Source organism: Meriones unguiculatus, chromosome 16 (assembly GCF_030254825.1).
Source record: "Meriones unguiculatus strain TT.TT164.6M chromosome 16, Bangor_MerUng_6.1, whole genome shotgun sequence".
Classification (NCBI taxonomy): Eukaryota; Metazoa; Chordata; class Mammalia; order Rodentia; family Muridae; genus Meriones; species Meriones unguiculatus.
Genome location: NC_083363.1, coordinates 61,507,040 through 61,531,300, shown reverse-complemented (window position 1 = coordinate 61,531,300; position 24,261 = coordinate 61,507,040). Strand labels below are relative to the sequence as shown.

The 24,261-nt window shown below is 45.3% G+C and overlaps 1 pseudogene; it reads right to left on the bottom strand.

Moving 5' to 3' along the window:
• Positions 1–1,862: 1,862 nt before the first annotated feature.
• LOC110561823 (betaine--homocysteine S-methyltransferase 1-like) lies at positions 1,863–15,479 on the bottom strand (annotated as a pseudogene).
• Between the last annotated feature and the right edge of the window lie 8,782 nt (positions 15,480–24,261).

The window sequence follows — 24,261 nt, the reverse complement described above, 5'->3', positions numbered from 1 at the left end:
TGATAATCAGAGGAGCTTTAAGTTCCTCAGAACTCAACCCAACAGACATGTCTGCAATAATGAAACAGAATCACAAAAATAAGATTCCTGACATTGTTCTGGGTCATATTGCTTGCTGTAAAAACATTTGCGAAATCGTAAGATGTACTTGATGATATTGAAACTATCACTGCGCAAAACGTAAGTGTATGGCCACAGGTGTGTAAAACCGAAAAATTGCTCATGGGGAAAAAATAGTGGGAAGGGAGACATAAAATATTAGAAGTTTTTAGATTAAAAAAAAACTATAATTTTGTTTTTCCTCCTTCAGGTCACAGACTATGGATTTCATCTCTGAGCACATCTTCTAATATTAACTTTTGAAGTAATGAGATAAGGTTAATTCATTAATTAATTAACGTCCATAAGGCTACTCTTCCAAACAGCACAAACTGAATGCTACTATTCTGCAGCCCTGGAGGGTGGAAACTGAGTCAAGGCACCAGCCTGTGGGGAAGTTCTCTCTCGCCTCTTCCAGCTCAAGGCTTGGCAGCCTCACCACCACCTCCTCCGCGTGTGCTAGAAAAACATGGCCTCCTCCCCGTGACTGTCTCTACACTGGGTCCTTCTGTGAGGACTTCCCACACTGGGACAAGGCCTGCCTACTCCCATCCTAAGTAGTAAAATAACAAGTTCCCCATTTTCATGTAAAGTCACATCTTGGGGTGTAGCTGTTAGGGCCTCACTGTGTCTTTTTGGAGGAGTGGGAAAGATGCTATCAATTGTAGGCGCTAGTTTTTAAACTCGACTTTATTTGGGGTTCCTTAAGTCTCTACCTCCCTCCCAACCCCACAACCCTAGTAGGAGAGAAAGAAGGTTAGAAGCGTCCTCAAAGTCTAAAGTAGACCTCTTTAGACTTAGCTCTGGCTGGTTAGGGTCGCTGGGCCCTTTGGGAAAACACCAGTCTCAGTGGTCAGGATACCTAGCAGCAGAACCCTCTTCTTTCTCTGCCGTCTCCTTGAAGGGATCCTTCCTCTCTCTGGGCTCTGGTATTTATACCCTCTCAGAGTCCTCAGAATTAAACCAAATGCAGCTGGCAAAGACCACGCCCCTCTCTGAGCCACCCAAGGCTGCCATCAGCTGGCAGAGACCACACCCCTCATGAGACAATTATCTGCAGTGGACAAACTGAAAGCAGCTCCAAATCCCACACTTGGGATTAAAACAAAAACATATTTACGTAACATAACTGAGTTTTTTTTTTCTTTTTCAATCAACATATTTTTATTAATGAAATGGGATGGAAGGAGATACATCCAGAAATTCCATAATGGATCATTTGTTTCTTCTTTGTGGCTATATGTTGTTTTACAGAGCTGTTACTGACAATGTTTCTCTCTAAAGGTCATGCTCAAAAGATCGTGAGATCACTGCCAGAAGCACCTTAGATGAAATGGGTTGCTGTGTCATTTATAATATGGTCCCTGAGTAGTTACCATATCACTTATGTGGCTTATGTCCCATCCTCCTACCTGAAGTGGGATTGACATCTGAGTGACTTTTGCTTTGCTGCGGTGATTTCTGTAATGCCTGCTACATGCCACGTACTTAAAAAATCTGTTTAGTATTTATTATGGATTTTCTTTTCTTTGCTTCTAAGTAAATATCTAAAACATACTTTTATAACTGTAAAGTGATGTTTGTGATTCTATTCTGTCTACCTAACTGCCAATCATAGGTGTAGACTAGTAGTAACACAAGCACTGAGTTTTAGGTACCTTTTTCTTTTGTGTGCACATTGTGGCCCAGACGTAGAACTCACCCCAAATGGTTGCCCTGTGGCTACTGTGCAGATTTGAACTTTTCTTTCTCAAAGAGCTCTCTCAGCTGTTGCTCAGTAGTGGCTTCCTTCTGTGCATCAGCTCAGCTGTCCCTCTGGTCACTCCCCAGGCATCTGGCTTGGACATTGAAGGGTTGTCTGGCCTGCCAGAAGCTACAGAAGATTTTACCAGTATTCCTTTCTGGCCCTGGCTCTGATCCAGGGTTTGGTGTGCATGTCCAGACCACTTCCCCAGCTGCTATGGTTTTCTGAAGCTGGTGGCAAAAATCCCCTTTTTGGGGCCAGCTCCTCAACAATCACCCTGATGTGGTAGGGCTCAAACCCACAGCAGCCGCCAATGTACCTGACCCCCAGGTTGTAGGCCTCCCTGTCATACTTTTTAATATCCCATCTGGTCGCAACTCGGGCTTCCAACCCAAAGGAGAATTCTGGGAGATCAATAAATCCCTGTTTGCTACAGTCAGGGGTGTGGTAGGCCAAGGGCTGGCTCATCAGGTAAGCTTTCAACTGATCAGCCTCCAAACCCTCCTTCATGATCTTCACAGTGTGTAAGCTGGTGCTGGGGTCCAAGTGGCAGTTCACCCCGACAACGGAAGCACCTGCTTTCACCAGACACACCACACACTCTCCAGGAGATACACCATGTAGATTCCTTCAGGACAAATGCACATAGTAGCTGCTCCAGGCTTACCAGACATTTTTAAAGCTTCCACTGCCCACACATCTTCTTCAACATGTTCAAATACAGGAAGATGAGTAGACAATGATGAGTAAGACCCCAAGAGTTGGGGCAACCTAAGACAGACACTGTTGCTTGAGGTGAGCCCCTGAGGCTTGGAGACAACAGTTCTGGGGCAAAGGACCCCATTCCCCAAGGTCACCATAAATAAAACAGAAAAGAGGATGTGTGGGCATCCCCACAAAGGGCCATTACACCTCACAGCCTGGGGCAGCATCCACTGACGTGACTTCTGAAGTAGACGGCCCATCACTGAGCTTTTAAAGAAACCAAAACTTCCACTACAATTACTTACAAAGTGTAAGAGCAATTTAACATCTTGTTGTTTCTTTCAGCAGTCGCATGCATATTCATTCATTCATTCATTCATTCATTCATTCAATATACCCTGGTTTGGCCTGGAACTCACTGTGCAGACCAGGTTTGCCTCAGAAGACCCAAAGGTACCCCATTCTTCTTTTTTGTATGAATGAAAAAAAGCCAAATAGGTGGTCTAGGAAAGTAATAGTTTGCACAGGTTTTCCCATGATTCACCTCACATTCCCCCTTGCCATCCTCCTCATTATCTATTCTACCACGTTTCTATTCGTCACACACTGTGTTAAACTAACAAACATTTAACTTTTTTCACTTTATTTTATGTGTGCGGATGTTATGTGTGGATGCATCTCTGTGCACCCCATAGGCCAGCAGAGGCCTTCGACCTCCTGGAACTGGAGTGAAAGATGGTTGTGAGTGGCAATGTGGGTGCTGGGAATTAAACCCAGGTCCTCGGAAAGAACAGCCAGTGCTCTTAACCACTGATCCATTTCTCTAGCTCAACCTATCAAAACTTACAAAACTAAGCAGAAGCTACGAGTTGCTCATCTGCACTGTGGTTCTGAAAGAGAGTGACATTTAAAACAAATACGCACAATATGAAAGGAATTCTTAGAATGGAATTATATATAAATTTAAAAAATCAAGCCATTTGGCAAACAAAAAATAACAGATGACAGAGAAGAGACTATTAGGGAAAAGAAGAAAGCTAACTAAGGTTAAAATAGCTCTAAACAGTAACTGAATTTGCCGAAATGAATATATTTCAACATTAACTAATCTCCAGTTCTGCTACAATATTTGCAAACTAGATTATGTTGTAAGATAGTGCCCAAGATGGCAGCACCTAGAGGACACTGTGGCAGACGAGCAGGACAGCAGCACCTGCACAGCAACCAGCAGACCAAACTCTGGGCCCTAAAACACCAGCGATTCTGTTTCCCAGGTCCATACATCTGAGGTGAGCTGTGGCAATTCCTGAGAAGCACCGGCCATTTGGTAACCATACCAAAAAAGCTAAGGAAGCCTCCTTCAGGAACAACCATCTTCCTGCCAAGGGGATTCTCCCCACTCCAGGATTCCAGCAGGCACCAGAAACTAACAGCCAACACCTGAGACACCCAGATGGGTAGAGGCCAAGCACAACCAACAAAAGGCAAAGGAATATAGCATCTTCAGAACCCAGTTATTCAGGGGCAAGTAGCCCTGGACACCCTATCATAAGTGAAATTCAAGAATATGACCTCACATCTATGCTAATGAAGAGGATAATGGAGGAAACAAATAAAATGTGTAAAGAATCAGAGGAAGATAAATTCAAACTGATTATGGCCATCAGTTAAAAAAAAAATAGAGGAAGATAAAGTCAAATAGATTATGGCCATCCTTAAAGAAATACAGAAAAATGCAGCCAAACAGCTTGTGGCCTTCAGAGAAAAAGTAATTAAATCACTGAAAGAAATAAAAGAAACAGAGGAATGTTCAAACAGAGGAATTGAAACAGAGGAATTAAAGGAAACCAGGAAAATATAGTTAGACAGGTGAAGGAAATCAACAAAACAGTTCAATCTGAAAATAGAATTGGAAAAATTAAAGAAAACTCAAATGGAGGAAATCATGGAGAGGAAGAACTTAGGGAAGAAAACAGATACAGAGGTAAACATAACCAACAGACTACAAGAGATGGAAGAAAGAATCTCAGGTGTGGAAGATACAATGGAAGAAATAGATGTATCCATCAAAGAAAATGTTAAATCTAAAAAATTCCTGACACAAACCACCCAAGAAATCCAAGACAACATGAAAAGACAAAACCTGAGAATGATAGGAATAGAGGAAAAAGAAGATTCCCTGCTCCAAGGCCCAGAAGATATTTTCAACAAAATCATAGAAGAAAATTTCCCCAATTTAAAGGGGAAGCCTATAAGAATACAAGAGGCCTACAGAACACTTAATAAATTAGACTAGAAAAAAAAATCCTCCAGCCACATAATAATCAAAACATTAAGTATGCTGAACAAAGAAAAAAATACTAAAAGCTGCAAGGGGAGAAGGCCAAGTAACATATAATGACAAACCCATCAGAATCACACCTGACTTCTCAACAGAGACTAATGAAAGCCAGAAGGGCCTGGACGGATATCATGCAGACCCTAAGAGAACACAGATGTCAGCCCAGGATACTATACCCAGCAAAACTCTCAGTCCTCATAGACAGAGAAAACAAGATATTCAACGACAAAAACAAATTTAAACAATACCTACCCACAAATCCAGCATTACAGAAGACACTAGAAGGAAAATTACAACCCAGGAAAACTAGCTACTGTCAGAAAAACACAGGAAATAAATAACCTCACTTCAGCAAAATTAAAAGTAGCCAAGCACACAAACACTACTAAAACCAACAGCAAAATCAAAGAATCTAACAGCCACTGGTCATTAATCTCTCTCCACATTGATGGACTCAATTCTCCAATAAAAAGACACAGACTACCAACCAAGGACTATTCATGGAGATAACCCAGAACCCCTGCACAGATGTAGCCCAGGGCAGTTCAGAGTCCAATTGGGTTACATAGTAATGTGAAGAGGGACTGCCTCTGACATAATCTGATTGGCCTGCTCTTTGATCACCTCCCTCTGGCGGGGAGCAGCCTTACCAGGCCATAGTAGAGGACAATGCAGCCACTTTTGATGTGAACTGACAGACTAAGATCAGAAAGGAGAGGAGAACCTCCCCTATTAGTGGACTTGGGGAGTGGCATGCAAGCAGAGGGAGGAGGGAGGGTGGGATTGGGAGGGGAGGAGGGAGGGGCTTATGGGGGGATGCAGAATGAATAAAGTGTAATTGATGAAAAATTTAGAAAAAAAGGGAAAAAAATAATTTAAGAACCTTAAATGACTTTCAAAAGTGGAGGAAAACATGGAGTTAGTCAATTGGCATGGAGCACGTCTTGCCCCTGGGGGCAATGGTCTCCTGAACCTACTCAGACCTCGGACACCACCACTGCTAGTTCTAGAACTGATGCAGGAAGTTCCAACGAGGGGGTTAAGGCTTCTCATAATATTTCCTATAAGCCCACACCTGTTTGTCTATATCCCCCATTTTTATTCATTATTAGCCAGATAGAGCCAAGTAATTGTGGTGATGATACTTGCTTTTTTGCCCAGTGCTGGAATGCTAGTGAATTTAGGTATGCCCTGGTTACTCGCATGCCTCACTGCGTGCCTGTGCCCGTTGATGCCCCTCACGCTATGACTCTCTTCAGACAGAAAAGGGATCTTGGAACTACAGCCACCATTGTTACTACCATCTCATTGGCGGCTGTTGGAGCTACCACCGGGGCATTAGCCATGAGTCATACTGGGCAGACTGCTCAGACCCTGAACAATCATTTAGCCAATGTAGCTCATGCCTTAGTTGTACATAAAGGAATTAATGCTCAACTAAAAGGAAGCTTGATGGTGTTCAATCAGAGGATTGACCTCGTGCAGGAGCAAATTGATACCCTATGGCAAATCGCTCAACTTGGCTGTCAATGAAAATATGCTGGACTTTGAGTCACTAGCATATAACATGAGAATTTTTCCTGTGCTGCAAATCTGTCTAAACAATTGTCGAGCTATATTTTAGGTAATTGGACTGGAGAATTCGATACTACGATGGAGCAGCTGAGAGTGGCCATTGTCACAGTAAATTCTACCAGAGTGGACGCAGGACTAGCCGCAGGATTATCATCATGGATTGCTGCAGCCATGAATCATCTGAAGGAATGGGCGGGCATGGGAGCGTTAGCAGGCCTTCTGGTGTTGGTCTCCTTGGTTTGCCTGTGGTATATATGCAAGATTAGAGTCTCACAACAGTGTGATGCAGCCTTGATCATTCAGGCCTTTACAGCCATTGAAGCAGGACATTCTCCCCAAGCATGGTTGGATACCATAAAAAGCTAAAATGTTACGCTCAGGATGCGAGGCTAAGCACTGCACTCAGGGTCAGCCGCTTTGGACCCAGAGAAGAGCATGTTTGTTTGCATGCGGGTTGATGCCCCAGGTCCCGCCTCTGAGAAAAAGGTATCGGACGGGTCTGATGCTCTTTGGGTGGATGACACCCAAACGAACATCGGTACAAAGTCCCAATTTATTTCTAATATCAGAGATCAGACCTCTACTCTTGCCTGATGCATCTAAAACAAAAAGGGGGAACTGTAGAGAGCTGCGGAATGCTATGCCTTAAAGATGGAGCTGGTTTCCGCCTTCCACCTTCCCGATGGTGAGTGCTCTCTGTCACGAACAATTCCACATTTGGCTAAGGCTGAGGATCTGGCTTGCTTCCATGTATGTGGACCTATCTGCATTGCCCACGTGGCACGCCTGGGTTGGCTACCCAGAGGCTATTTAAGCTGCGGGCTGGCTTTCCCCAGGGTCCGAGGATTGTTCAAGGTTTCTGAATAAACTGCATTGAAAAAAAAAAAAAAAGACACAGACTAATAGAGTGGATGTGTAAGCAAGACCCAACAATCTGTTGCATACAAGAAACACACCTAAGTCACAAAGATAGACATTACCTGAAAGTAAGGGCTGGAAGACAGTTTTCCAAGCAAATGGACGCAAGAAGCAAGCAGAAGTAGCCATTCTAATATCCAACAAAATAGACTTTCAACCAAAATTAATCAAAAGAGATGGGAAGGTCACTTCATACTCATCAAAGGAAAATTTCACCAAGAAGACATCACAATTCTGAACATCTATGCCCCAAATACAAGGACACCCACATTTGTAAAAGAAACATTAATAGAATTTAAACTATACATAAATCCAACACAGTAATAGTGGGAGACTTCAACACCCCACTCTCAACAAAAGAGAGGTCAACAAAACAGAAATTAAACAAAGAAACAATGACTCTAACAGACGTCATGAATCAAATGGACCTGACAGACATCTACAGAACCTTTCACCCAAACACAAAAGAATTTATCTTCTTCTCAGCACTTCATGGAACCTTCTCCAAAATAGACCATCTAGTTGGTTACAAAGCAAGAAACAGATAAAAGAAGATTGAAATAATCCCTTGTATCCTAGCTGACCACCACGGACTAAAGCTAGACCTCAACAACAGAAATAGCAAATAGCCTACACACACATGGAAACTGAACAATTCACTACTCAATGACAGCTGGGTCAGGGAAGAAATAAAGAAAGAAAGACTTCCTAGAATGCAATGAAAATGAAGGTACAACATACCCAACTTATGGGACACAATGAAAGCAGTGCTAAGAGGAAAGTTCATAGCACTAAGTGTCTATCAGAAAGAAGTTTGAGACATCTCATATAAGTAACTTAATGGTACACCTAAAAACCATAGGGAAAAAAAAAAGAAGCAGGCACAGCCAAGAGAAGTAGATGGCTGGAAATAATCAAACTCAGGGCTGAAATCAACAAACTAGAAACAAAGAGAACAATTCGAAGAAGCAATGAAACCAAGAGCTGGTTTTCTTTGAGAAAATCAACAAGATAGACAAACCCTTGGCCAAACTAACTAAAAGGCAGAGAGACACTATCCAAATAAAAAAAATCAGAAATGAAAAGGGAGACATAACCACAGACACTGAGGAAATCCAAACAATCATTAGGTCTTATTCAAAAGCCTATATGCCACAAAATCTGAAAATCTAAATGAAATGGATAATTTTCTTGATCGATTCTACTTACCAAAGCTGAATCAAGACCAGGTAAATAAATTAAATAGTTAGTTCTATATCCCCTAAGGAAATAGAAGCTGTTATCAAAAGTCTCCCATCCAAAAAAAAGCCCAAGGCCAGATGGTTTCAGCGCAGAATTTTACCAGACCTTCAAGAAGTGCTAACACCAATACTCTTCAAACTATTCCACAAAAATAGAAACAGAAGGAACATTACCAAACACACTCTATGAAGCCACAGTCACCTTGATACCTAAACCTCAGAAAGATCCAACAAAGAAAGAGAATTTCAGGCCAATCTCCGTTATGAACATTGATCCAAAAATGCTCAACAAAATCCTCACAAACCAAATCCAAGAACACATCAAAGGTATCATCCACTATGACCTAGTAGGCTTATCCCAGGTATGCGGGAGTGGCTCAATATATGGAAATCCATAAATGTAATCCACTATATAAACAAACTGAAAGAAAAAGAAAAACACATGATAATCTTCTTCGATGCTAAAAAAGCATTTGATAAAATCCAACACCAATTTATGTTTAAAGTTATACAAGGCACTTATGTAAACATAGTAGAGACAATATATAGCCAACAGCAAACTAAACAGAGAGAAACTTAAATCAATTCCACTGAAATCAGGGACAAGGCAAGGCTGCCCACTCTCTCCATATCTCTTCAACATAGTACTTGAAGTCCTTGCTAGAGCAATAAGACAACTAAAGGAGATCAAGGGGATACAAATCAGAAAGGAAGAAGTCAAAGTATCACTATTTGCAGATGATATGATAGTATACATGAATGAACCCAAAAATTCTACCAGAAAACTCCTTCAGCTGATAAACACCTTCAGCAAAGTGGCTGGATACAAAACTAACTAACTAAAAAAAAAAAAAAAAAAAAAAAAAAAAAAAAAATTGGTAGCCCTCCTGTATTCAAAAGACAAATGGGCTGAGAAAGAAATTAAGGAAACTACCCCCTTCACAATAGCCACAAAGGACATAAAACAGCTTGGTGTAACCCTAACCAAACAAGTAAAAACTTGTATGAAAAAAAAACTTCAAGTCTCTGCAGAAAGAAATAGAAGAAGATACCAGAATATGGAACCATCTCCGATGCTCATGGCTTGTCAGGATTAATGTAGTAAAAATGGCCATGTTACCAAAAGCAATCTACAGATTCAATGCAATTCCCATCAAATTACCAACACAATTCTTTACAGACCTGGAAAGAAAAAATCTCAACTTCATACAGAATAACAAGAAACCCAGAATAGCTAAAACAAACCTGTATAATAAAAGATCTTCTGGAGGTATCTCCATCCCTGATCTCAAGCTGAACTATAGAGCAACAGTAATAAAAACTGCATGGTACTGGCATAGAAACAGAATGGTGGGTCAATGGACTATTGGTGGACTGGGGGAGGGGCATGGGAGGAGAGGAGGGAGGAAGGGCTGGGTTAAGAGGGAGGGAGGGGGCTACAGCTGGGATACAAAGTGAATAAATTGTAATAAATAAACAAATAAATAAAAAGATAGTGCCTTACTGGCTTTGGACTATTTATTTTCTGAATTTTTCTGATTGTCCAGCTGGAAACAGCTACATGCTTAATATTGAGACAAATTATTTAGCATTTTGAAAGAGTGATGTCTTTTGCTAAATCGTGTGACATAAAAATCTAGCTATGGAATTGTGGTGCGGCTTGGACAAAGCAAGCACAGCTCCCTTTATTATCCCCGACTATTGCTGCTGTGTGCCTTTGCCAGTAAGAATATTCTCCTTGTTGCATGCACTCATTCACTTTAACGAGGACGTCAGTGACGTCATCAAATTGGCACGTGTGCCGCATTGTGCCGTTTTTTCTTTTTATTTTCATTTTCTTATTGGAATTGCTTTGCTTGTGTCAAAGGCCTAAGGAAATTAAACGCAGAGCTGAGCTGGTACAACAAAACTTGACTGTGTGCAGACAGGAAATTAGGAGCTGGCCCTCGCCCGCTCTGAGCCTCCTGTGTCAGAAGTCTTGAAGAGGGGCCATTTCCCCCACAGAAATCTTGCTGAGACACAAAAAAATACCTCTGTCTCTTCTTTGGTACGCAGTGGTCAGGCTGACCTCCAGGTCTTCTTGATGAGCCCTGCTCCGCCTTCCCTATTCCTCACGTCTCCCTGTGAGAAGGCCAGCAATTAGTCAGTGATGTAAGTGGACCCAGCCAGCTGCAGATGGACAGCTGCAGAAAGGCTGATACTAGGAGCATGAATAGACCCACCACTAGTCCCTGAGCACGACGACAGCACCCATGTCCAAAGCGCTGAGGTCGTGTTGGGTTGTTTAAAGGGGCTGTGTGCGGGCTCCCGGCAGGGTCTGCAGTTTTTATCCTGGGCACCCAACTGTGCATGGATTTTGGGTTTCTGGGTTGGCATCGGGTGGCAGGGGCTGAGGTTAACCAATCCCTGGTAGACCCCAAGGTTCACTATGCATTGAGAATCCGACGTGCTGACGTGTGACAGCGGCAAGCGGCAGCAAAACCTGGTGGCCACGCCCACTTATGAGCTGTTTATCATCTGTTGGGCGCCTCCCCTCAGCTTAACCTGCACCGTTTTACTAAATCTTTACACTGTGTAGTAAACACTGGAAACTTAGAAACATGAAGTCACTTGGCTCTGACGGGACCGTTGGACAGTAACAGATGCCAGGCTGCAGACCGGACCCAGCTGGCCACCTGTGCTTAGTAATGTTTATTATTACTTTAATTTGTATTACATTTGTGTGTGAGGCGTGTGTGCATGTGTGCCAGGGTGCACATGTGGAGTCAGAGGACAACCTGTTGCAGGATAGGTGATCCCCTTGTGAACCCCAAAGTTGTGAACTGTAAAACCCTGTTTCTTGTTTGGTGTGGTTGAGCCCTAACACACACCTCTTTAATCCAAGAACTTCCTGTTTATTGTAAACAGGTGATTGTGGTATGGTTCACCCAGCCCTAGCACACACCTTTAATCCAAGAGCTTTCTGTACGAGGGATTTAATAAAGTTAAGCCTAGGTCAAGAGGTGGAACAGGAAACCAGCTGACAGGGATTACGGAGTAGGGGGGACTTTGAGTTGAGGGGTTCCTCAGACAGCTAGAGAAGATGAAGCTTCAGCTCTTTAGCCCTTTGGCTTTTAGCCCTTTAGCTCTTGCACTTTAGCTTTCTGGCTTTTGGGACTTTTTGGGCTTTGAGCTAGCATGCCTTTGGCCTTGGGGTTTTTGGCCTTTTCCTCCTAGGCTGTCAGCTGAGCTGGTGAGCCTTTTGGGCTTTTTCCCCTGAGACCTGAGCTGAGGAGGAAGGTCAGCTGGTGCTTTCTCTGCCTCTCTGAGCTAGCAGGCTTTCACCTCAGCATCTGGCTCCTGGGTCTTTACTGGTGAACTAGAATGGTTGAGATTTTCTTTTCTTTCTTTCTTTCTTCTTTTTTTTTTTTAATAAAAAAAACCAACAGAGCTTGCAGGAGTTGGTCCTCTCCTTCCACCCGTAGGTTCCTGAGACGAAACTCAGGAAACTCAGGCTTGGTGGCCAGAGTCTTCACATGCTCAACCCTCATGATGGCCCGGCCTGCACTCCTGACTACAGACTTTAGGTGGCTTGTGCATTTTAACTAAGCTCAGTAAAAGCTCCAATTCCTTAACAAGAAAAAGGACTTTAAAAAAATTCCTTTAATTATGACATAATGTTTCTATTAAATAAAATATAGAAAAGTATAGAATTAAAAAGTATTAACCAATAATCCTTATCAACAACCAGTGACTTTTAAGACGTTAACACCTCCATCTCCTCCTGCCATGTTGACTTGCTTATTTATCTGCTTTATGCAATCAAAATTGTGCCGTCGGGGGCTTGCTTCTTTTCACCTCACTGGCTTTTAACACCGGATATTGTTACAAGCTAATTTTTAATAGCTTGTTTAACTATAATGTCACTTATTTTCTCCATCCTATCTTGTTACTGCATTTCTGGTCAGGCAGGGTCTGCGTGCCACCACAGGAGCACTCTTTCCCTTTCTATTGGGACGGCTGCTCAGAGTCCAAAATACTCAGTGCAAAGATCCACTGAGCCACTGGCAAATGTAACGCTGGGTGCCATTCTAGGTGGCGAAAAATCTTGCATGGCTTGTTTTGTCTCACCGGGGACATGAAGGAGTCGTCAAAGGTCCTGAATATTCATGCTTCAAACACTTAGGCCACACACAGTCACACACAGTGGGCACAGCGTTTACCCCACGGTGGGTCTGGGGATGTATCCCCGAGCCTACAGAGAGGCCTACTTTAATTTCCTGAAGAGAAGTTCTTGAAGTAGAATTGCAATTCAAAGTCCATGGACACACATAAGATTCTTGGCATCCTTTGTCAAACTCTGTCCGAAAAGGTTCTGCTAAGTAGTGAGAGGCAGGAATTGGAAGCTGGTGTGAACGCCCCGGAGTTGCCGAGCGAGCGCGCCGAAGCGTCCCAGCTCTTCCTGGAACCTGGTGTCCGCCTGTGGGCCCCGGAAGGACCCAGCCCGGCAGCGGAGGTCAGGGGCAGAGGATGCTTCGCTCGGGTTCAGGTTCTGCATTGCTTCCCAGCTCACAGATGTGGGCTCGGTGGCCCCTGAACACGGGGAACCACCGCACAGGAAGAAGTGTAGGTGGCGGACAGGACAGTCACCAGTGCCGGTCTCATTCCCGTCAGGGCGAGGCTACACCGTCCACGGAAGCTGGGTCAGGCACGGGCCGCTGTCTGATTTTCGAGACAGAATCTCACTCTGTAGTCCTGGGAGGCCCCGAACTCACCTCGTAGACCAGGCTGGCCCCCGGCTTTGCTAGGGTCCTCGTGCCTTTGCCTCCAGAGCACTGGGATTCCGGGGCAGCGCCACCTTAGGAGCGCCTCTGCGTCAGGAATCCCCCACAGCATCACCCACAGGGCGCCCCGACTTACTGAACAAGTTCTCCTTATTTTTCCGCATTTGCTAAATTCCAGCCGGGAATGGACGCCATCCTCCGCACAGCTGGCCCAGGGCCTTTGGCTTTGCAGGCTGGAGGAGCCAGCAGGCCCTGCAAAAGGGAGAATGAGGGGATGCTCTCGCTGAACTGGAGGCTGGAAAGGCGCGCTGATGGCCACTGCCTGTCTGCTTACACATCCCCGACAGCTATCTAGAGCTCTGACTGTGCAAACCCAGTGCGGTTTGTTGGCCCCGCCACGGTTCTGGGTGCCATTTTGTGGTGTTGAAATAAGGAAGGAAGGAAGGGAACGTGGCATTTGGCGGCACTGAAGGGGGAGAGAAAGGCCACTGAGGGAGTTCCCAGGCTTGCCTCTCCGTTTCAGATTGCGTGATAGGCCACGGACATGTGACTTGCCGAATTCCTTTTATTGCACCATATCAGAGGAAGGCAGAGATAGGAAGAAATGCTTTGTAGCCGCAGCCTCTGGGGATGACGCAGCTGCTCTTGGGGCTGCCACCAGGGTCCTCATCTCTGTCCCAGGGAGAACGGCCTATCAGACCCCAAAATGACTCCTTCTGAAGTCATTGTTTGAAGTGTGATGAGCAGGGTGTGCTGGTTCCGGTGAGCACAGCCCTCATCTATTTGGCTATTTGGGTCTCGGTGAGCTGTTTAGAAGGATTGGAGTTAGGGCCTCCTTGGAGGAGGTGCGTCATTGGGGGTGGGCTGTCACTGGGGGTGGGCTCTTGAGGTGTTAAAGGTCCTCACCAGGCCCAGGGTCGCTCCATCACTTGCTCGCTCTGCCTGCAACTCTGCTGATCAGTTGTGAACTCTCAGCTGCTGTCCCAGCACCATGGCGCCTGCCTGCCTCCTGGCTCCGCGCCACGATGGCCATTAACTCACCCTCTGAAACTGTAAGCAAGTCCCCAGCTCAGTACTTTTCGCTGTCATAAGTTGCCTTGGTCATGGTGCCTCAGCACAGCAATAGAACACTAAGACACAGGGTTTTTCATGTATTATTTTTTAGATTCTCTGTATCAAGACGCGTATAACTAACATTAAAATACATTTTGTCGTGGCATTACTACATGTGTGATTTCCAGAAGAGAATTTCGTCCATTACACTTAATCTTTAGTAAGGCTGTTATCCTGACTACTCTGTGTTAGAACTGGCTTGTTGGTCTGTAACTTTCTCTCGTTGTATATATCCACTGATGGTACTATGGCGTTCTAGTTTTCTTTCTGTTGCTATGGTAACCACCATGACCAAAACATGTGAGGAGGAAAGTGTTTGTTTCATCTACTGTCTTACAGCCCGTCATCAAGGGACACCAGGGCAGAAACGAAAGGCAAGAACCTGGAACAGAAACCACAGAGAAGCTCGCCCTCCTTACAGCCAGGGGCCTGCCTACTCAGGAACGGCCCCGCCTGCGGTGGCCTAGACCCTCCAACCTGAGCTATAAGTCAAGAAAGGCTCCCACAGACATGCTCAAGAGAGGCATTTCTGCACCCGGCTCCCTGCTGCCAGCCCTCTCAGGTTCACTCCTCGTTCAACTCCTCATTCCAAGCCAGCAACCATAAAGCCATGACGTCATCAGCTCACCCCGCAGACCACTCAGTTTGGTGTGTAACACAGCCATGTGCAAATGTAAAACTCCGGTATGGTTAAGAGGAACACAGAAGACCAAGACCGTGAGGTGCCAGGCCCTGGGTTTGATCCCAAACACTGAAGAGAGAAAAGAATCGATACAGACAAATAAGACTCTTGAGCTCAGCACGTGTGTGTTTACTGGGCATGAGACCCTGGGGTTGTGGGAGGTGAACTGGAGCTCCCTGCTTGTAGCTCACCTGACTAGTTCTGTGAGAGCAAGCAGCAGACACATAAGCCGGAGACCCAGGGCTCTGGGGCACATCTGCTCCAGCTCTTTCTCTTTGCAGAGGAGAATAAGCTTCATCGTGATAAAACCAGTTGACCAGAGGTTCTATTGGGCTTGTTTTCAATTCACACTTTCTGACTCAAAACCAAATACCAAGCAGGCAAGCCTGCTTCCGGGTTCAGGGTGACGTCAGCTAGTGTGGTTACCACCTAACAAGATAGCCAGAGAGCTGGGCGGGGTAGTGCATGCCTTTAATCTCAGCATTTGGGAGGCAGAGGCAGTCAGATCTCTATGAGTTCAGGGCTGACCTGGTCTGTACAGTGAGTTCCAGAACAACCAGAACTTCCCTATCAAAAAAATATTCAGGATGAGTTTCTCCTAGCTCCACCCACTTACTTGTAAATTTCCTTTTTTAAGAAGCTTTTAATATCTTTTAAATATTCCATTGTGTAAGTCTACCTCAGTTTCATTTTCTACTGTAGAGGAATTTTAATGCAGCAACAGGGCTACTCTGGCTGGGATACACACAGGCCTTTAATCCCAGGGTACAGAGGCAAGCAGATCTCTGAATTCAAGGCCAGCCTGGTAGAGGGGAAGTTTCAGGTAGAGCAAAGCTTAGGTCCTGGTGTGGTGGAACAGGCCTTTAATCCCAGCACTCAGGAGACAGGGGCATGCCAATCTGAGTTCTAGCCAGTAGTGTCAGTTCGGTTGAGTGAAGGAGTTGAGAGGCAGCTCAGTGGAATTTGTCAGTGAGCTCAGTGCAGGTCAGAAGAAGCAGCTGAAGCCAGAGAGCAGCACAGAGAGAAAGAGAAAGAAGAAAAAAGAGGAAGCAGTTTGAGCAGGACAGTTGTACAGAGACAGACAGGTTGGGAAGAGAGAATAAGCTAGACACAGGTGAAGACAGAACGAGCCAGAGAATGAGAAGGAGCCAAAAGATTAGAACAGATTGCTAGGGTTAGTTTGAGGCCAAGCAGAGCAATTCAGTCAGAGGCTAACAGAGAAGCCAGATTGAATGAGTCAACTTGGAGAGGAGTTTGAGCCAGAACAGCCAGCCAGAGTTCAGAAAGAACTAGAAAGGTGAGCTTATTCAGCAGTAAGTCTCAGAGGCTGAAAGCATTGTAGGCCTGGGTTAGACAGTATGGAGGCTAGAAGCTTCCAGGACTAGGCCTAGGATAGCAGATGGAGGTGGTAAGTCTCAGAGATGACAACCAAAGAAGGTGAATAAACATTCCTTTTACAATCTGCTCATCGGTTGATGACCTCTAGGCTGTTGGCAGTTCCTGGCCGTTATGAGGAGAGAAGCAATGGACACAGGTGAGCCAGTGTCTCTGCAGCTGGATGGGGAGTCCTTTGGGCATGTGCCCGAGAGTGGCACAGCTGGATCGAGGGAGACCTGCTCCCTGATTCCTGAGGACTCACCACAGCGATTTCCATAGTGGTTGTACAAGTCTGCACTCCTAGCAGTGGCGGATAAGCACTCCTCCTAATCTCACATCCTCATGATCGTGAGCTGCCGTTTGTTTTCCTGATCCTGGCCATTCTCACTGCTGTAAGATGAAATCTCAAGAGTAGTTTTGATTTCCCTGGTGACGAAGGATGCTGAGCATTATTTTAGGTGCCTCTTAGCCATTTGTTTCATCTTTTGAGGGCTCTCTGCTTGCTTCTGCATACCTCAGTTTTAAAACTGAGCAACAAGAAAGCAAATAACCCAGGCTGCAGTAGAGCATACCTTTGATCCCAGCACTCGAGGCAGAGGCAGGCAGATCTTTGTGAGTTCAATGCCAGCCTGGTCTACAAAATGAGTCCAGGACAACCAAGTCAACACAGAGAAACCCTGTCTCAAAAAACAAAGCAAAAGAGAGAAAATAACCCAATTTAAAAAAGCTTCTTTATTAACCAATCAGTAAGAATGGTCAAGATTAATAAAGGGGCTTCTTAGCCAAGGACTGGGCAGAGTAGATAGATAGGTACCAGCTGGGGGTCCCAGAGGAGAGTGAGGGGGAGAGAAGGAGTTGAAATGAGAAGGCACCATGAGGATGCTCCAGAGAGGCCAAGGCAAGGCTGAGCTGGGAAGTAAAAGGGCATGAGCTGGGAGGTGGCCAGGTTGGGTTAGACTAGATGAATATCTGCCCAGTTATTGTGCTTAAAGTTCATTGACAAAATCTAACAGGTCTTTGTGTTGATTATTTGGGAGATAGGGCAGGCATTAGAAATTAATAAATTACTACTAATACCATAATTCCACACGCTGTCTTCTTTCCAGTGTACATTTTGTTTGTTTGTTTGTTTGTTTTGCTTCTTTGTTAAAAAAAAAATCATGTCTCCATAGGTGTGTGGCAAGTCTGAGGTTTCAGTTCCATTCCATCCATCAACATGTCTGTGTTTATGCCAACACCGCGCAGCTTTTACTCCAGCTCTGCGGGACAACTTGGAATTGGGGGAGGGGATTCCTCTAGCCATTCTTGTACTATTCAGGATTGTTTAGCTCTCTTGTCTTTTGTTTGTTTGTTTGTTTTTTCTGTGTTCACAGGCAGCTCTGCCATCTCCTTGTAGGGCTGCCCTGCCCTCGTCCCCCTTTCTCCCCCTTCAGCAGGTACAGTAGAACACACGAAAGGCTTCCTCCTCCTCTGCCTTTCTGGGCTGTGTCTGTATGCAAATGGAGGAAAGGAAACCTCCTTCCCAAATTCAAAGGGAGAAGAACTCCAAGAAATCTGTTCGTTCACAGTGTTTGAGGCACATACAAAGAAGCAGAGACAGTGTGTTTCTTCCCTGGATAGCTTTTGTTTTCTTTATGTGAAGGGCTGTTTTGCCTGCATGTATGTCTGTGTGTCATGTGTGTGAAGTGCCTAATGAGGCCAGGAGACAGTGTCATATCCCATGGAACTGGAGTTACAAAGCTTTGAGAGCTGCCAGGTGGGTGGGAACTGAACCCGTGTCCTCTGCAAGAAGGAGACTGCTCATAAGTTCAAGCCGTCTCCCATCCCTATTCCTGGACAGCTGTTTCTTTTTGTCTGAGACAGGGTCACGCTACGTAGCTCTGGCTGTCTTGGAACTCACTGTGTAGAACAGGCTGGTCTCACACTCAAGAGATTCCCCCTGCCACTGAGTGCTGGGATTAAGTGCAGGGTCCCCAGGCCTGGCTAGCTGGGCGTCATTTAGCAGCCGCACTAACTGGGATGACCCCGTATCCCTGCTTGGGGAGAAGGCTGGAGGGTGCCATGCCTGAGACAGCAGTCACAGCAGGGAAGCTGCTATGTTTAATGTGTTCCGTATGTATCATGGTGGAGAGATGTAACCGCATGTTACCTATCGGCTGTGACAAGTGGGGTTTGAAACAGTCATTGTTGGCTTTTTAGGTTAGTGTGCGAAAGAATGCGTTCCACGGTGGTACCCTCTTATATGCGTATCATTGTGCTTTGCTCTCCCCCTCCCCCTCAAATGCTCCTCGTCCCACTGTGGCTGGGTTCCATCCTGCTCCCAGGAAATCCTACCTTCCACTTTCATGTCCTATGTATTCCATTATGCTCTCTTAAAGTCATCATACACGCACACACACACATTTAAATGTAGATTTCACATATAAGCAAAAACCATGCAGTTTTTAAACATGGAGTATTTGTCTATCTGCTTCTTGATTGTTTTGCTTAACATAATGATTTCCATTTTTCTTGCAAAGTCATGGTTTAATTTTTCTTCCTGGCTATATGAAATTCCACCGTGTGTGTATTTTCTTTTTTTGGTGATGGGCATCTGGGCTATTTCCATTTCCCAGCTCTTGTGCTCTGTGGCCTGTTGACTTAGAGTCCTTTGGGTATTTGACCCAAGTGTAGGTCACAGTGTAGTTTTATTTTTAGAGTTTTGAGAAACTTTCACGCTGATTTCCATAGCAGCTTTGCAAATTTACATTCCCACCAACAGTGAAAAGGGATTCCTCCTCTTCCACATCCTGGCCAGAGTTGGCTCTCTTGATTGCAGCCATTCCAACTGGGGTGCGACAGAATCTCAGAGCAGTTTTGATCTGTATTTCCCTCACGGCCGAGGGTGCTGCACACTTTCTCAAATGTTTACTGACTGTTTGAATTTCTTCTTTGGGCAACTACTTAGTTCATTGTCCCATTTATAGGTCAGGAGACTTGAGTTTTGGTGGTTCATTTTTACAGTTCTTTGTGCTAGATTATAGAGTCCCTTTTCTAAAGAGTCGTTGGCAGAGCTCTTTCCCCAGACAGGCGGAATGTTGGAGGCGACTAGGTGGTGATGTCTCAGCTCCCAAGACTGATTTAAACCACTCACGGAGCACGTTTGTTTTGAAGGTGGGCTCTAGTGGGCCCACCTTCTGATTTCACTCATTCTGTCTTGCCTCCTGGTGCCTTCTATATGCCATGTTGCGTCAGCAAGGGGCCAAACTGATATTGGTGCTCTGCTCTTGGTATCCCTGACCTCCAGAGCCTTGAGCAAACCTCTCTTCATGAATTCACCAGTCTGCAGTCTTCTGTCATAGCAATAGAAAACAGACTAGCAGAGCCAGGCATGGGCACACCCCTTCAATCTCAGTCCCAGGACTTTGAGTGAGTTCTAGGACAGCCAGGGCTACGTAGAGAGACCCTGTCTCAAAACGTCAACAACAAGATTGACAGTAGTCGTACTTACATATTTCATGTGGCGAGAGAACTGGGCTGCTTCACCATGGGTCAAGGGCTACAAAAGAGACCGCTGACCCTCAGCCATCTTGCTGCTTTGTCCAAATGTGACAGCAGGATGTTGAGTCACCCATGACAAGATCTGAGGGAAGAAGTGAGGTTAAAATGGACCAAGAGTCCTCAAGGAGGGAGGTGGGAGAACCTGGTGAGCTGTAAGTTGGTCCCAAGTCCAGCCTTTTCACAGTAGAACAGGTGTTTTTTTTTTTTTTCATTCCATATCATCACAGTGATATGTTTGTTTTATTGTTGTGTAGCCATTTCCTCCATATGGAAAGCTCCCTCCTGAGGGGTTGGGGGGGACTCCTGGAACCTCAGCCTTACAAGGTTGCAAAGCTTCTCTCAAGGTTACAAAAGCCGAACAATCTGAAATTTAAGTGAAATCAGTCCTTCCCATAGCCCCACCCCAAGCTCACCACCTTCCTAAATGTTTGCACGCCCAGGGGCCTCCACCAACTTCTGTGCAAAACTGTAAGATCATCAACGCCTGCAAAAGACCATGGAGGAGTGAGTGACACTCAGACGCCATCCAGCTGCTGAGAGACCCTATGGCAGCAGCTTCTGTTGGAGCAGAAAGGCCATGGTCCACGGCTGCGCCTGGAAGCTCTCTCCCTCTGAAACGTGAATCCCTACCATTCCTGCCATCCGTCACGGCGAGGAATGTTCTCCTTCATCTTTCCTCTTCCAGAACGTTTACCCTCTTATTCAAACTCTACTTTTCATGCTGTTGGTAAGCCATGGCCACCCCAGGTTAGAAATATTAACAATCTTTTTGTCTCTTACAGAGATAGACAGAGAGCTCACATCATTCATGTGGCCTTTACTAATTGTATATTGTTGGAATATATACACTATACTTTATCAAAAGTGTGTGTATATAGGAAAAAAAAATCAGGACGCATGGTTTGGTGGCCATGAACAGTTTCAGGCATCCATGGAGGGTCTTGGATTGTATCCACTGAGGAACATGGCAGATCACTGTGCATAATACCATAAGAGAACACAGTAAATTCCTAACAGTTTGATGCAAATTGTTTTCTTAGGCTGCATTTTATACAGAAGAAAGTAAAGACCTTGATAACTGCACATTTGGCTGAAGAAAGCGGTGCCTTAGAACAGTAAGAGGGCAGGCAAAGAGCAAGACTGAAAACAAACTCAGAAAAGGGACTTAGCAGAGTTGATCAAATGGTGTCGCCCCATCGAGAGAGGATTGGAGGCAGCAGCTGCCTTGTGCAAGCCATTCACCCACACACACACCCATCTTCCCTTCCTTTCTCCAGTCTGACTTAGAGATGCCAGGCTTTTGGTTTGTTTTGGTTTTGTTTTTCAAGATGGTTTCTCCGTGTAGCCTTGACTCTCCTAGACTCACTTTGTAGACCAGGCTGGCTTCAGACTCATGGAGCATCGCCTGCCTCTGCCTCCCGAGGGCTGGGATAATGGGTGTGTGCCTCCATGAGGGGCAGCGTGTTTTAAAACTGGAGCAGAGAGAGCTGAATCATGTCTGCTAGCTGAAGACGTGAAGATATGTTTCATCCCTCTGGGCTGGCTAGATTATGTCAACTCAATATAAGCTAGAATTGTCTGGGAACAAGGAGGGAACCTTGTTTGAGAAAACGCCTCCATAAGATCGGTCCATAGGCAAGCCTGTAGAGCATTTTCATAATTAGTAATTGATGTGGAAGGGGCGCAACTCACTGTGGGTATGGCCGTCCCTGGGCTGGTGGTCCTGGGTTTTATTAAAAAGCAGGCGGAGCAAGCCAGTAAGCAGCGCCCTCCATGGCCCCTGCCTCAGCTCCTGCCTCCAGGTTCCTGCCTGCTTGAGTTCCTGTCCTGACTTCCCTCAATGGTGAACAGTGATGTGGAAGTGTGAGCCAAAGAAACCCTTTCCTCCCCAGCTTGCTTTTGTCTTGGTGTTTCCTCACAGCGATAGAAACCCCAACTAAGACACCCCCTCCAGTTCCAAGGGATTTGACACCTTCACACCACAGCACATAAAATTAATCATTAAAAACATGTAAGAAGCTTGCAAACAGTGTTTAATGCGGTTATTGTTATGACAAAAGAAACCTGAAACAAAACGACAGGTTTAAACTTTGAAACTAGAAACTAATAAAGAGGGGACAAGCAGATACCAATGAAAGTGAAGAGGGAGCCTTGAGTTAAACACAGCAGAATAAAGGTGCCCTTGCTTGCCTGATCCCCACTAACAGGGCGTTCTAGTGTACGTGTGTGCATGCCTGTGTGTATGTGTGCATGTCCATATGTATGGACATATATACACATATATGTACACACAGGTAAAATTATAAAGATAAGGAACTACAAAAACAACTTAGAGAAGGGAAACAGACAACTAATTGCTAACTGGCTCGATACCCAGAAGAAACTGCTGTGTCCTGAGTGGCAGAGGAGCCGGGAGTGGGTAGTGCATTAGCAGAAAGCACCCGAAAGGAGCAGTCTGAACACGGAGAGAAGGGCCGCTGTGAGGCTACGGAAGGAAGCGTGGTTGGGAAGCCCCTGGGTGACTCCGCTGGGCTTTCTCTACGGACAGAAAGCTAACCTGGGAAACGCAGGGCTCAGATGCGGAGCAAGGATGGGATGCTGGCAGCTGACACAGTAAACATGACCTCACTCTAGGATGTCTGACTAGCTTAACAGAAAAACACTTTAAAGCCTTGATGCTTGGGAGCTCCCGATTGCACTGCCCAGCCAGATGTGCCTGCAGACAGTTGCAGGAAACATTCCTGTTGGAGGCTAGAACAAAGGTTTTGCCCTTCGTGCTTGGAGAGGTTGACTTGTAATTGTGAAAGGTCATCTAAGGATTGACAATGAGTTCAGGAAAGTCTCTCCATAAAAGCAGAAATAAAGCTTAAAAAAAAAAAAAAAAAAAACAAAAAAAAAAAAAAAACGAGAGAAAATGAAGTTTGGGAGACACCAGAGCGACACAGAAATACAAGATGCTGCCAGAGCAAGCCAAAGAACTGCTGTTTTCAAAAGGGTAGAAAGACACAATCAAAAGACGGAAACAAAATCACCTCCCAGGGTTGCTGTGCTGAGTTCTTGCTGTCAATGAGACACAGCTGGGCAGTGTGGGCGGAGAGAAGGCAGTGGAGAAGGCAGTCCCACCAGCTGGCCTGGGGGCAAGCCTGTGGGGCATTTTCTTGATAAATGATTGACGTGGGAGGGCCCAGCCCACTGTGGGCGGTGCCTCCTGGACAGGAGGTCCTGGGTTGTATAAAAAAGCAGACTAAGCAAGCCATGGAGAGAGAGAGCAAGCCAGCAAGCTGTGAGCTTTCTGCTTTGGCTCCTACCTCTCTGTTCTGCTTTGAGTTTCTGTCTGACTTCCCTGCAATCAGAATATGTCAGCTTCACTCCCCAAGCTGCTTTTGGTCCCGATGTTATCCCAACAATAGGGAGCAAGCTAAATCAGTTATTGCTGGAACTGGAGCAAGAGCTTAGAGTGCTTGCCTAGCATGAAGACCCTGCCTTTAGCTTCCTTGGAAATTAAAGAAAATGCCACAGCACATCTGAGATAAAAGTGAGTGGGATAAAATTGGGGGAAAACTGAAAATATTCAACAATTTGAGAAAATTCCTCATGAGGTGGACAAAAGAGCATAAGAAGGAGATGAAAATAAACTAGGAATAACAGGGGAACTTCCTGTTTGCTTAGCAGCCCCCTGCCCCAAACTAGGAGTTCCAGAAAGAACAGTGGAAACCAAAGAAGAAGATCATGTTGACAACTGAAGGATTTCCCAGACAGCAAAGGCCTGAGTTTCTAAGTGAAAAGGCCAACTAACCAACTAACGAGCCCATGCCAACTAACCAATTCATGAAAATGAATTCACACAAGACAACTCGGGGTGAAATCTCAGAGCACTCCAAACAGAAGAGCTCAGATTTTCCTGGAATAAAAACAGCCACAAATGATGGGGCAGAACTGATGGTCAACACATCTTAGGAGCAGAAACGGACCCAGCAAGGCATTCAGAATCCTGAGGGAAGAAGATCCAACATAGAAATACACAGATTCCCCCAAACCCTCACTCAGATGAATACTAGGAAGAGACACACACAGCTAAGCCACTCACAAGCAGCTGTCCTGAAAAAACCTTGCTGGTCCTGATGACCCTGGCTGGTCCTGACGACCCTGGCTGGTGCTGATGA